Genomic DNA, 13227 nt, shown 5'->3' on the forward strand with positions numbered 1-13227 from the left:
TCCTTTCCTCTCGACTGCAACGCCTCCATACATGCCAGCAGTCCTGGGAAAGGAGGAATGTTATTCAACTGCAGTCTCCCAGGCATTGCACGTGGGGTGGAAGGTGTGTTCAAGAGGCTCTGGGGTGTTGAGAAGACAGTAAAGTGAGTTTTAATGGAAAAGATTGTTCTACTTATAGCGGCTCCAAAAAAAAAAAAAAAAAAAAAAAGTGATTCACTCTTCAGGCCTGACATGTTTTGAGAGACAGACATGCCTGTAAATTTGGCCAGACTCGTGGGTGCCAGATGATAATTGACAAAGACCCTAGGGCTTGGCGATCAAGCCAGGACTTCCTCATGTTCTTCTCTGGGCTCTCCAGGGGCCTAGTGCAGTGCATAATTAAGTCAGATGGTTGCAGAGGGGAAGAGATGGGTCATTTTCTCTACGGAGAGGTTTTCTTCTTGGCAAGATGCAGAATGACACACTTCAGGCAGCAGGAAGATCATTTCCATAAAAGTCGGCAAGGAGGGAGGGAGATCGCACAGTTACTGAAAGACAAACAAAGCCCAAATACCATAAACAGAGTACGGAGTTCCCAACCAGAGGCACAATTATCTCTTACCTCAAACTTGGACAGGACTCAAGCGAGCATTATAAGAGATTTTCTCATGCACATGAGTAATTGCCCCACTCATTAAAATGTTATAGATGAGCCTCACTTGGAAAGCAACAAAGTGTGAATTCCAGTGCAGGACCTAGAGGAGGCTGAAAGTCCTAGCAGAGAATTTCAAGGCAGCCCAACAATGTTCTAGGAGATAAAACAGTGGCCACAGTGAGAAGAAAGATGTGAAGAAAGAAAGATACCACCTATATGAACACCAACAGATACCTGCCATTTCACTACCTTCTATTTAATGAAAACACAAATCCATAAGTAAACATGAGATTATTTATGTCCCTTGCAATGAAGGAAAATGCATTTTTCAATCTCATTCAGTGTTTATTTAACCATTTGGGACTCCTTCTTCTTGGACCAAAGTCAATATGTGTTAAAAAGAAAGAACTGATGGGATCAATAATAATGTAATTTAAAGAAAATGTGATTCCTATGGGATTTAATAGCGTGACGGAAGACCACACTGATATCCTTGACCCATAAGTTTTGGGGTGCGATCTTCTCATCACAGATGTTTTCACGATATTTTGAGGCTGCTCAGCCACCAAAGACGGGCACAAACATGAACTTCAAGTCTTAGAAGACCTATTTCAGTAGCTCGATAGATGATATTGTGAGCTGATCCCGGAATTTAAATAATCAGATATGAATTTTTAACTTTAGGTGCCATTCTGGAAAGCACTGTGGATTGGTGGATAATAGGGAAAGATGATAGGTGGATGATAGGGAAAGAGTAGCATGGATAGAAAGAAACAAAAATTAATGAGTTTAATAGAAGACCTGTTGAACCTGAGACACCCACTGGACATGCCCAGGTTGGGGCGCCATCCCAATCCCATAGACAACTGATCACCAACATTTTAAAGAGCAGCAACAGGAAGAGTAGTGTCCAAAATTACAGATGATAATTACTTTTCTCTGCTTTCCTATGTGAATGTGTTATTTGATTCCTGCTTCTTTGCTGTTATATGTGCCATCTGTCTTCTTATGTAGTGAGTTCCCTCCTTGGTACCACAGTTCAAAGACTTTTGAGTTGGAGCAAGCATCCTCCCTAGAAAATTTTAGGCATGTGACACAGACTCACCTTATCCTTACAGGGCTAATCAAAGTGAATATTATAAAAAGGCCACACATCTCCTTGGGATCTGGTGGGACTAGGGACATCCATTCAGTTACTTTGTATAAGGAACTGATGACCATTACTAACAGCGACAACCCACTTGAATATAAACCATATTTCAACCCTTGAAATATGACAGAATGCCCATGAGTGATCCTTCCAGATCACATGTAGTTCTATTTCGTTTTTTATAATGTTTCTTTTGATTATAAAGTAATAATCTCCACTGTATCATGTCTGGCAAGTGTACAAAGGACAATAAGAAAACAAAATTATCGTCAGCCATACCAGAGACAACCACTTGTAGTAATTGGCTGTATTTTCTCCCTGTTGATTTCTACTCATTATAAACATATGTATTTGGGGGTATGTGACACCATTCTGTACAGACTCTTTTATATTGTTTTTTTCTCCTTAGTATTATATACTGGGTATCATCCCATGATATTAAATATTTCAATAATGTGATTTTTGTTGGCTAAACAATACCTTATGATATATCATCCCTAATTTAGTCAATTTTTCAGTAATGGAAATTTGGTTTGTTTCCAAGTTTTTGTTAGTACAAGTAACAAAACAAAACAAAACAAAAAATCCCCCTGCTTAAATCTGGTTATGGTCCTCTATTAAGTTGGATCCAGACAGGATGGCAGATGCAAAAGGAGTTTTATGAAAAGAATATTTATAAAGGCATTGGTGGGTTTAAGGGAAACCAACAAAGATGGTGAGGCAAAAAGGGCTGGAGCCAAGCAACAGTGGGGAAGCCACCACTCGTCAGGCTTAAATAAGCAAAAGGAGGGGCTTCTAGAGCTACCAGAACCCAGTCAGATCTGCAGCAGAAGGAAGAGCCACCTGACAGTGGATATGGCCACAGGTGAGGAAGGCAGTCATTCTCAAACCATGTCCCAGCCAGGAGGGAGCCAGCCTACCCTCTCTTTCCATCTGCTCTCTGACTGCCCTAGCTTGCCAACACAGAATCCAGCAAGCAGACAGAAGTCAAAGGAGCTGGGTTGATGTCCATTGAGTTCAACCTCTCCCTGGACAGAGCGCAGGGTGGAGAAGGTATTGGACATAACCAAAGAGACAAATAGAGAATATCCAGCTCAACAACTTTGCTTATGCCCTTCTAAGTTAGAGCTGTGAGGGCATGAAAGACAGACTATGTGGCCAGTACCTCCGAAGTCTCACAGTCGGAGTTCCTGATGGCTGCAGGGCAGCCCAGCTCGTCTACCTCTGTTTGTGCCAGGTCTAGGACTGGGTCAACCCCTCCTCCAAGCCTTATTCTGCTGCAGCCTCTGAGGAGTCTTCTAATACTTGGTCCCCGAGCCAGTGCTTACAGGGGAAGCCAGTATATTAGCACATTCAGGAAGTTCTGGAATTAGGCTGCTGCTTAGACCAATTACACAATGCATCTACAGGGTGACCCCATCACAATTATTACACAGTTACTAAGCTGACCAAGCTTCTTGCCTGGGAGCCAATTTTTAGTGCATATTCCCTGTTACAGAGTCGGGCCCTTCTCTTAACACTAGCTAGTGGTCAGTGGCCCTGATGTCTAATTTTGGCCAGCACCATCTTCCTGGAGGCTGGTCCCTGCTTCCTTTGTAAGCGGTTAGCTGATGTCCTGTCCCCAAATCAACAGACCACCCATAACCATAACTGTGCCCATGAACCAGTAAAATCACCACCTGCTACAAACACTTGCTGTTATGCTCTGCTATCAGGTTGAGGATCTCGGGCTGTCAAGTGTAGCCCCGATGGAAGCAAGCTTAAATTATGTTTAGGTAACGTGTTTGGGGTCAGTCCTACCCCAAACAGTCTGGTTATGATTCTACCCATAGCTCAACATGGCCTGAATCTTCTACTCACTGAGGTTCCATTATGTCTGGCAGTCGATTGTGCAATAAATGGTTAAACCCTAAGGTTCCCTAACTGTGAGAAAAGACAGTAAAAATGCAGGTAGTTTGGCTGCTGAGTTTTGGCAATGACGTCATCTCCTTTCCATGGCTTCTAACTCTCAGGTTCAGCAAATGGGGTTTGAAGGTTCTGCTTTAGGACCCGGGAAATCATTTGGAAAACTGTCTTCCCCATTGCAGAAAAATACTTCATTTTTCGCGTCTGATCTATAGCAATGAACTCTTTTCCTGGTTCCTTGGCCATGAAATATGCCTCCTGTATTATTATAGAAGGATCTGCCTCATTGGGGTCTACATCCTGATTGCCTTTGAAGTCCGCAACATCAGAAGTTAATTCTAAGCAGGTCCTCTAGGTCCTGTGCATGCTCTGGTGCTTTATAAATTGCCTTAGAGGTTAGTTTAAGCTCTTGCAGCCCAATAGACATTGTACTGTGTGCCTCTATTTCTTTGTCTCTTTATTTCCAACAGTACACGTTCAAGTCCTGTCTTTGTTTTGTCAGGTGGGTCCCATTAAAATCTTGTATTAAACTTTGCCTCTTTTGAAGTCACAGACCTCATCCATCTGTTTTGTTTTTTTAATATTTTTGTTTAGAATTTTCTCAAAGTTAATGGAAATGTCTGAGGGATGGAAACTCTGGTTAATTGATCTTTCCGTTAACTGAAAGTTATGGTCAACCCGTGTTTTTAGATTTTTGTCTCATTTCATCTCACTTCAAATATTCCTCCTGTTTGTTTCAGCTACTCATCCTCCATTGAACAAATTTCCAGATTTCTCTCTTTCTTAAATCCTATTTTAGTCCCTTCTGCTCCCAAAATTGGGATTAGATGCCCAGAAATTAGACTCCAGAGGTACTGGCTGAGGAAGGTAAACTACAGAAGTGAGGCGAACAACGAAGAACCCCATAGAGAACGTATGCTCGAAACTGTGAATTACACCTGATAAGATTACATGTACGAGTAAGACTATAAAGAAACTGCAGGAGTTTAAGGCTGAAAGTTATTTACTGAGTTCAGTGCAGCCGCTGAATCAATACTAAACATGAACCAAAGTACATCTTACCCTAGATTTGGAATGAAGTAATTTAAAAATAGTGATCATAAGTTCACATTGTCTAGGGGATGCTTAAGGTATGGAGGAACTGTCAAGGAATGGGAGAATGCAAATGGAGGAATGAATATTCAGTTCCAAATTGAGAGAGAGAAAGAGAGAGAAAGTTTAATGAAAGGAATTTTAAAACCTCAATGTGATCAGAACAGAGATAATCCAGCCACCAAAGGAAAAAAAAATTGAGGGTAGAAAGACAAAAGCAAACTTCATGAAGACATTCAAGATTAAAGAGATAAAAGGGAAGGGAGGATGGGTTAAGTAGGTGATAGGGATTAAGGAGTGCCCTTGCTGTGATGAGAAGAGGGTGATGGGTGATGTATGGAAGTGTGGAATCACTAGAATGTACACCTGAAACCAATACAACACTGTGCGTTAACTAACTGGAATTTAAATAAAAACTTAAAAAAAAAAAAAGATAAAATGACTGCGAATCCAAATAGTACAGACCAGAAGGGGCGAAACTAACCAATCTGGGACATGTTGGAGGAAAATGCTGATGAAACCAGAATGATTGCCTAAGCAACCTCAGTGCAAAAGAATCAAATGCATACTGAACCTCTGGGTTCTTTGAAGTGAACTGATTGTGTTCTGTATTTATGAACTGTCCTTATTTCAGGATGAAGGTTAAGTCATTGTCAACAAGTCTTTTTGTCTTCTTCATAAACACCCCTCTGAATGCCATTTATATACAGACACTTGAACGGGACACACCTGGCTACAATCATCAAGATTCTGGTGCTCAGGAAAGAACAAAACCAGAGAAAGAACACTCATTATAAAACACTCTCTTAAGACACTTATTTTCAAGTTAGTTAAATTCTGTTTCAAGAGGGAAAATCGAGTGGGATAAACGTCCCTTCTTTCAGATCCTATGAGCAGTTAGAAGATCACATTCTCTCCTCTGTTCTTTCTAGATTGCTGGGAAATAAAGCCAGATGATCTTGGTCTTGGCAAATACATGTACCCTGTGTGTGCTTATCCACAAACTGGGGCACAAGTGTGGTCACATGTTTACATCCCCAGTTAATTGTCTGAGCTCCATCTGCACTGGTTACCACGAGTTCCAGCATCCACCACCACAGGGACCCAGACCCATCATTCCCTTTCTTTCCCAGAGATCAACCCCAAGGGATTGGGCAGTCTTTTCATGGAAACACCCAGAAAAACACTCAAAATCACATTATAGTCCTTATTCCTAGACAGCCTTATGAGGGAGGCTCTCTCCTTCTAAGTAATATTTCCCCAGTAATTCCAATAGCAAACTTTCTAGAGGGACTATTCACAATGACTCACTAGAGGGGGAAAAAACAAACAAACAAACAAAAAAAAACACAAAAAACAAATATAATCTCTTGAAAAACCTCCTTTAAACACAACTCGGATTATGTCCCTCGGCTTTAAAGGCTTCAGTGCCTCCCAGTTGTTTACAGAATACAGTTCAAGATATTAGCTTGATGTACACACTCCTCTATAGCCAGCTCCCTATCTTTTCAATGGCAGGTTCTGCCCTTCATACGTAAGAAATCTTCAGCTGAACCATGCTGAACTTCCTGCAGGGCCTCAGGGAACGAGAGCTTTCTCATACCTCTATGTTTTTCTGCTTGGTGTTCCTTCTTAATAAAAATGCCTCACCACCACCTTCTTACACCCCTACTACCATCTTCTGCTGCTTCTCCAACTGGAAATACCTATTTGTCCTTCAAGGCTGAGCCAAAGATCAGCTTAGGAAGTGTTTCCTGGTCATCGGAGGCACAGTCTACATGATACACAACTATTACACAATTCAGTATCATATTTATTCTACTTACTGTAAGCATCACTGTAACTGAAGCCCAGTGGAGTGCCTGATCCAAAGACTGTGTTCCATCAGTATCCGGGGAAGTGAAAGGATTCTGGAAATTATGACCCATGAAAAAGAAGTGAAGAAAGTGGGCCTGAAGAAAACTCAAGGAAGACATCAAAGTTGTAAATAACACAAACAATAACCAAAGATAGGTTACTATTTGGGTTTCTGGTATGTGTTAGGCACTCTGCTAGCTATTTCAGAAGCATCTCATTTAATTCCCGACAAGTCCCCTGTGAAATGTTTATCATCCTCATGGCCATCTCAAAGAGGTAGAGGAAATTACTCAAAATCACAGAGCTTATCGCTTGCAAGGCTAGTGTTCGAAGTTGGGTGCCTGCTGCCAAAGTTCAGTTCCTTCACACCGTAGCATCCTGACCCACTTCCCGACTTTAGGATCACTGGTCTCGGCCTCTTTGTTCTGCTTTGCAATTAGCTAGCTATGTGGTGGTAGTTAGGTCATTTCCCCTCTACCTGGATTTCTTCACCACTCCTTTCTTAAACCCCTCTCTTACCCTCGAGAGCCAGTCTACAACAAATTTTACTTCTTATACCTCCTGAATGTATCTCAAATCTGACCAGTCCTTTCCATCTCCATTACCAAAACCCTAATCCTTTCCCTTGAACTTGCGGAGTAAATTCTTAATTCATCACTGGTGTCCACACCCACTCAGATGGGCCTCTAATCCAAGAATTGTGCTATAGCCAGACTGAGCCTTAAAAACACAAGCTTATCACGGCCCCCCACTTGTCATTCTGATGAAGACCAAATCCTTACCATGGCACACCAGAGCCCTGGTCCCCACTCTAACTTCATCCCACCCCACCCCCAACTATTCCCTGAGCTCCAGCCTTTCATCATTTTCTCAAATTTCTGCCCTCCCTACTCATAGCCTTTGCGGCCTTTGTTCCTCAGCCTGAGATGCTCCTCCCTCCCCCCATCTGCTCTCAACTCTTTTGACCATCTCAGAGATTGCTTCACTGAGGATGCTTTCCCTGACCCCCAGACCAGACAGGCCCCCATCACACTTCCTCACTGTCCACTCTTCTCCTCCCTGTTATGTATCAACGTGTTGATACATGACACGCCACTATGATAATATAAGCAGGATCTGTCTGTCTCCCTCACAGGCTGCAACTTCTAGGATGGCAATGTCCAAGTCCATTTTTTTTCCTGTATCCCCAGTACATGGTATGGGGCTTGCTGAAGATCGAGTGCACAATAGAAGTTTGTTAACTGAATGTTGAAAAAAATGTATGTCAGTTTCCTCCCCTGAACAATGAGAAAATTCAACCATGTGATCTCTAAAGTCCCCCAGCCAGGACAGACAACTCTTAGGACACTATATCACGTTCCTTGCTGCTCTGCAAGGTCCTAACCAGACTAAAATGGAGGGAGATTTTAGCTTAGGAGAAGAAAGTGCTTTCCAATAGGAGGAACAGCCCAGCAATGGAATAATTCCCCACAGAGTATTGAGGCTAATCAATTAACAGTTACTTGACCCTCTGCCAGGGATGCTGATAATTCCTGGGTCCAGTGAGAATGAGAGTAAATGACCTCACATCTCTTTAATCCAGGGTCTGTGAGTTTGTACCTGGGTGAGACAACCAGACCCAATTCTAAATCCCAGGCGATTAAACAGTAAGCTCTTTAAGATTAAATAGTAAAATCATTTAACCAATGAGGTGATTAAATAGTAAGGAATTTTCTACAAGATCCTCATATATTAAAATGAGGATCTTAAGCTCACAGGGAATTGACACATTCTATTTTAACATACAGTAAACCACCTTGGGCACTTGGTAAGAACACGAATTCTCAGACTCCCCATGTATAGATTTTTATTCAGCAAGTCTGGCTATTTTTAATAAGAGTGTCCAGGTGAACCACGTGACTTAGAAGATTCTTGCATAAAGAAAAGAGCCCTGAGATTGAAGTTAGAAGACCAGGGTTCCAACTAGAGTCGATGGCTAATTAGCTCTAGGACCCCGGAGAGCTATGTGACCTTTCTAAGTCCCATGACTTTAGCATCATCTTGGAAAGAGAAGCAATATTGTTTAATGGACTAAAAGGAGTTGACATGGAAGCTGATTCTTTTTTTTTTTTTTTTTTTTTTTGACAGAGATCACAGGTAGGCAGAGAAGCAGGCAGAGAGAAGGAGGGGGAAGCAGGCTCCCTGCTGAACAGAGAGCCTGACACAGGGCTTGATCCCAGGACCCTGAGATCATGACCTGAGCCAAAGGCAGAGGATTAACCCACTGAGTCACCCCAGCATCCCTGGACGCTGATTCTTAATGATAGCTTATGCTCCACATTGATCCTAATCCCACTACCTCTGCAAAGGATTCTCAAGCCCTGTCTCAAAAGCTTAGAATGAATCCATTTAACATTTGGCTTCCTTCAGAGAATGGAGGCATATTTTGTTCCCCTCAAAAATTATGAGAATTTTGGCAAAGATAAACTCAGCCACCTCTGTGACCAACTGTCAAAACAAAGTTTCAGGAATTCAAAAGCTTCTCCCCACAAATGAGCCTCTCAGAACAGATGTGGGATTATAAATGACATCCATTTAGGGTAAAAACCTGCCTTTATTTTCCCTTCCAGTCACTATTTTGTTCAAGAATCTATCACCATTGGGAAAAGCACTTAAGAAACATTCTTAAAGTAGGAATGCAAGAGCCTATCAAAATCATCTTACTCTGCTTCTAATTCTGGAAATTTGTACATTTGACACATTTTGGGACACAGAAGAGGAGTGAAAGTTGACATTTTCCTTGAAAAGCCAAGGCACTGGGAGGGGCGCCTGGGTGGCTCAGCTCGTTAAGGGTCTGACTCTTGGTTTTGGCTTGGGTCATGATCCCAGAGTCCTGGGGATCGAGCCCCACATCAGACTCCCTGCTCAGAACAGAGTCAGCTTGTCCCTCTCCCTCTACTCCTCCCCCTGCTTGTGTGCATACAATCTCTCTTACTCTCAAATAAATAAGTAAATAAAACAGAAAGGAAGGAAGAAAGGAAGAAAGGGAGGGAGGGAGGAAGTGAGAAAAGCCTAGGCACTGGGAATTCAAACCTACTTCTCAAGAGTCTACAATCTCAACTAAGTTTCATTTATTCCTCCAGACAAGAGGCTGGTTTCCATAGATGGAGAAATGATGCTGACATGGTCCCGGCCTTCAAGGAGCTTACACTCTAGCATAGCTCTGTTCAGTGGACCTCTGTGCAATAATGGAAATATTCAATATCTGCACTCTAACACAGTAGCCACTAGCCAAATGTAGCTATCGAACATCTGAAATGCGACTAGGGAATAGAAATTTTATTTCACTTTAATTACTTTAAAGTTGAAGAGCCACACACGGCTGGTTCTAGAATAAAGACAGATATTAGAAGAAGGAAAAGAAGGAGAGGAGAAAGAAAGGAGGAGGAGGAAGAAGGTGATGAAGGATAGGGTAGGCTGTGTGTGATTACCAGTGCATCTAAAATGAGCTGTTGATTATCAACCATGTGATGACTAACTTTTCATTGAAATATTTGAGGGTCAGAGTGAAGGTGTTTAGGAAAAGATGAGGAGTGAAGATTTCATTTGAGGGGTGAGGGGTGTTCACCAGATGGAAAGAGGGAGAAAGAGCCTTTGGAACAGAAGTCACAACCTCAGGGAAGCTTGAAAGTGCACGGCGAGTTTTTAGGATAATGGTTGGTTTGGTTGTAGCACCATTGAGGAGGGAGGGCTAATCCTGGGACATGAGCAGGTGGGGCCAAACCACAAAGGGCCTGATGTATAGTTCTGAGGACTCTGGGTTTTGTCCATAAGCAAACATTTCTCTTGGGTCTGCTCTAAAGCTTTCCAGCGGTGGCTGATATGCTCGTTGCTTATTTGTTTTCCCAGGGATGGGATGAGAGCTGGTGTTTTCATTGTCTTTAACTTCCTGCTTCAGCTTCATGCTTGTATTTTTTCATTGCACAACATTTTGGGTTTCTATTTTCATAATGCCCCAGAAAAACATAAATAGCAAAGCGGGGTGTAATTCAGCGGCGGTCTCTTCACTCATTACAACTACTTCAACCTAAACCTTTTCAGGCTACAGATGAGTTTCATTTTTCTGGTAGGCATCATCATGCTTGTGGATCTGCCAGCAGCCACCGAGAAGGCTCCAGCTGCTCCAGAAGGAACATAAACAAGTGTTCCAGCTCCTGGCAATGTGTAGAAATGAAGGAAATGGATGCACCATTCAGTCAAAATTAGCGCAAGTCCAGAAGGACCTGGGAAAGTAAGGGAAGAGGACAATGGTCTAGGATCCACTGAAGCACCAAAGTCAGAAAGACTTGATGGTCACTGTTAGTATAAAGTCCTTTCTTTTTAGAGCAGCACTAAAACACTGTTATTTATTAATTATGGGGGGGAACCCACCCCTTATCAAGCATCAACTCTGTACCAAAGCTTTATGCTGAGTACTTAGTCTACAGGATCCCATGGAGTCCTCATAACACCCTGCAAGGGAAGTCTTCCTCTACCTTGTCCACATATAGGTCAGGTGAAGCTCAGAAACACTGTAGAGCATGCTATCTGCCCAGAGTCACAGAGCTTGTGACCCACGGAATCAGAATCAGGCTCAAACCCCGGGTAGGCCAGGTGACACTTCTGCTCCTGACAGGCACTGCTGTAACGTAACTGGTGTGGCAAGTCAAACTGAAGGCACTCCCACCTCCTCCCTAACTAACCCTGACCAGTGATCATGGCTAAACCCCTCAACACTTCAGCCTCTGTTATTTCACCCATAACATGGGGATAATGAGATCATTGCTCCAATTCTTGAAGACAAGAAAAAAAGTTGGTGTTTTTTTTTCAAAGATTTTATTTATTTATTTGACAGAGAGAGAGAGACAGTGAGAGAGGGAACACAAGCAGGGGGAGTGGCAGCAGGGAGCCCTACCTAGAGCTCGATCCTAGGACCCTGGGATCATGACCTGAGCCAAAGGCAGATGCTTAACGACTGAGCCACGCAGGCGCCCCCAGAAAAAAAAAAGTTTCAAAAATTTGCTTTTAAGTGGGAGGTATTTGGAAGCCACTCCATCATCAAACCAACACATGCCAAGTACCTACAATTTACAGAGCCCTCAGCCAAGACCTATAGGTATTAAAAGAATATTAAGACCTCAAGAAACTTTCCATTTAGCAGTTAAAAATTACAATGTTTATAACGTGCTACTCACCCAGACAGGAATAATACTTATTCCCAGACTTCAGTAAGTGGGAAGGGATACATCCGCGTTGTCCACTCCAGGCACTAGGATCTTTAAGGTTTTAGGCAGACGAGCATAACAAGTACAGGGACCTGTATACCTGTGCCTCCATATAACCTCCTTGCTAAGCTAATCACACCATCCAAACTTTCTCCAAAGTGTATGGACGGACACTCAAAGCACACAGAACAGACAGCAGGTTACTCCCCTGAACACCCCAGCAGTCTGGTGTTGCCTTACCGAGAGTCATTTGGATTGACATCCAAGTGTGTTTATGCCAATTGTTCTTACCAGTAAAATGACATAATTTAATTATTTTGGGGATCTAATAAAATATGAATACATAGTTGTTTTTACAAAAAATAATTTGAATACTTTGAAAAGACTCAATAAGGATGAGTCACTAAGTACATAGCTTTGGAAATAGGTGTTGGTGAGATGACAATAATCGGGGTAAAAATCACAAAAGTCTAGAATGATTCTGTGCCCAATTTGCTTCACAAATGTTTTTAAGTTCTTATTCCCCGTTAAAGAAAGCACAAGTGCAATAGTAGACTGGACATCATGGCTGTGGTTTATGAAAGACGAATGACTAGTCAGTGAACCATCCCCCCCAAAAAAAGAACTTTGGCCTAACATCAAAAGACTGGAAAAGGCATGTACGTGTACGTCTACGTTAAAATAAAATGTTTATGGTATATAGCTATTATTTTATCCCTGCTTTGGCTGAGTTTTCAAAAACACCAACCGACTGCCGGTCTCAGTCATATCTGATAAGAGGATGTCTACTGTCTTACAAGAGCAGAATTGTTTTGTTTTGTTTTGTTTGGGGAGGTTATATTTTTATGAAGATCATAAGAGATTTGCTGAGTATGGCCAAGGCTAGGCTCTGAAATGAGCTGCACTGGTTCCTGTATTAAAATCGGACATATCATAGGTCCCCAAAGCCCTGGAGAGACCCCCACCCAGACTGGCTGCAGGGACATCACAGTGTCTACACTGCTGTGCTCTACAGGTCTAGACGCTCTTCCGCGTCAGCTCCTTGGCTGACATTGATTGTGTCTCTCACATGATTTGACCTGGGTGGAGGAGACTTTTAATCTCTAAGACTCTCATTTCTAAGTCTTACTGCTAAATACTCTTGATCAAATTATTGAGTCTTTACAATTGATTTCTATGATGGCAGCAGTTCCCTCTAAATTGCTGTTAAAAAATAAAAAAAACCACAAACCTGCTGGCGGCAGGTCTCACTCCAAAGTGGACCCTAATGAGCAGTAAATGAACTGTATCTACTTGGCAAATATTGAATTATTCCACAGATTTTCATATCCACGTATATCTAAGGA

The sequence above is a fragment of the Lutra lutra genome, chromosome 13, assembly GCF_902655055.1.
Source record: "Lutra lutra chromosome 13, mLutLut1.2, whole genome shotgun sequence".
Taxonomy (NCBI): Eukaryota; Metazoa; Chordata; class Mammalia; order Carnivora; family Mustelidae; genus Lutra; species Lutra lutra.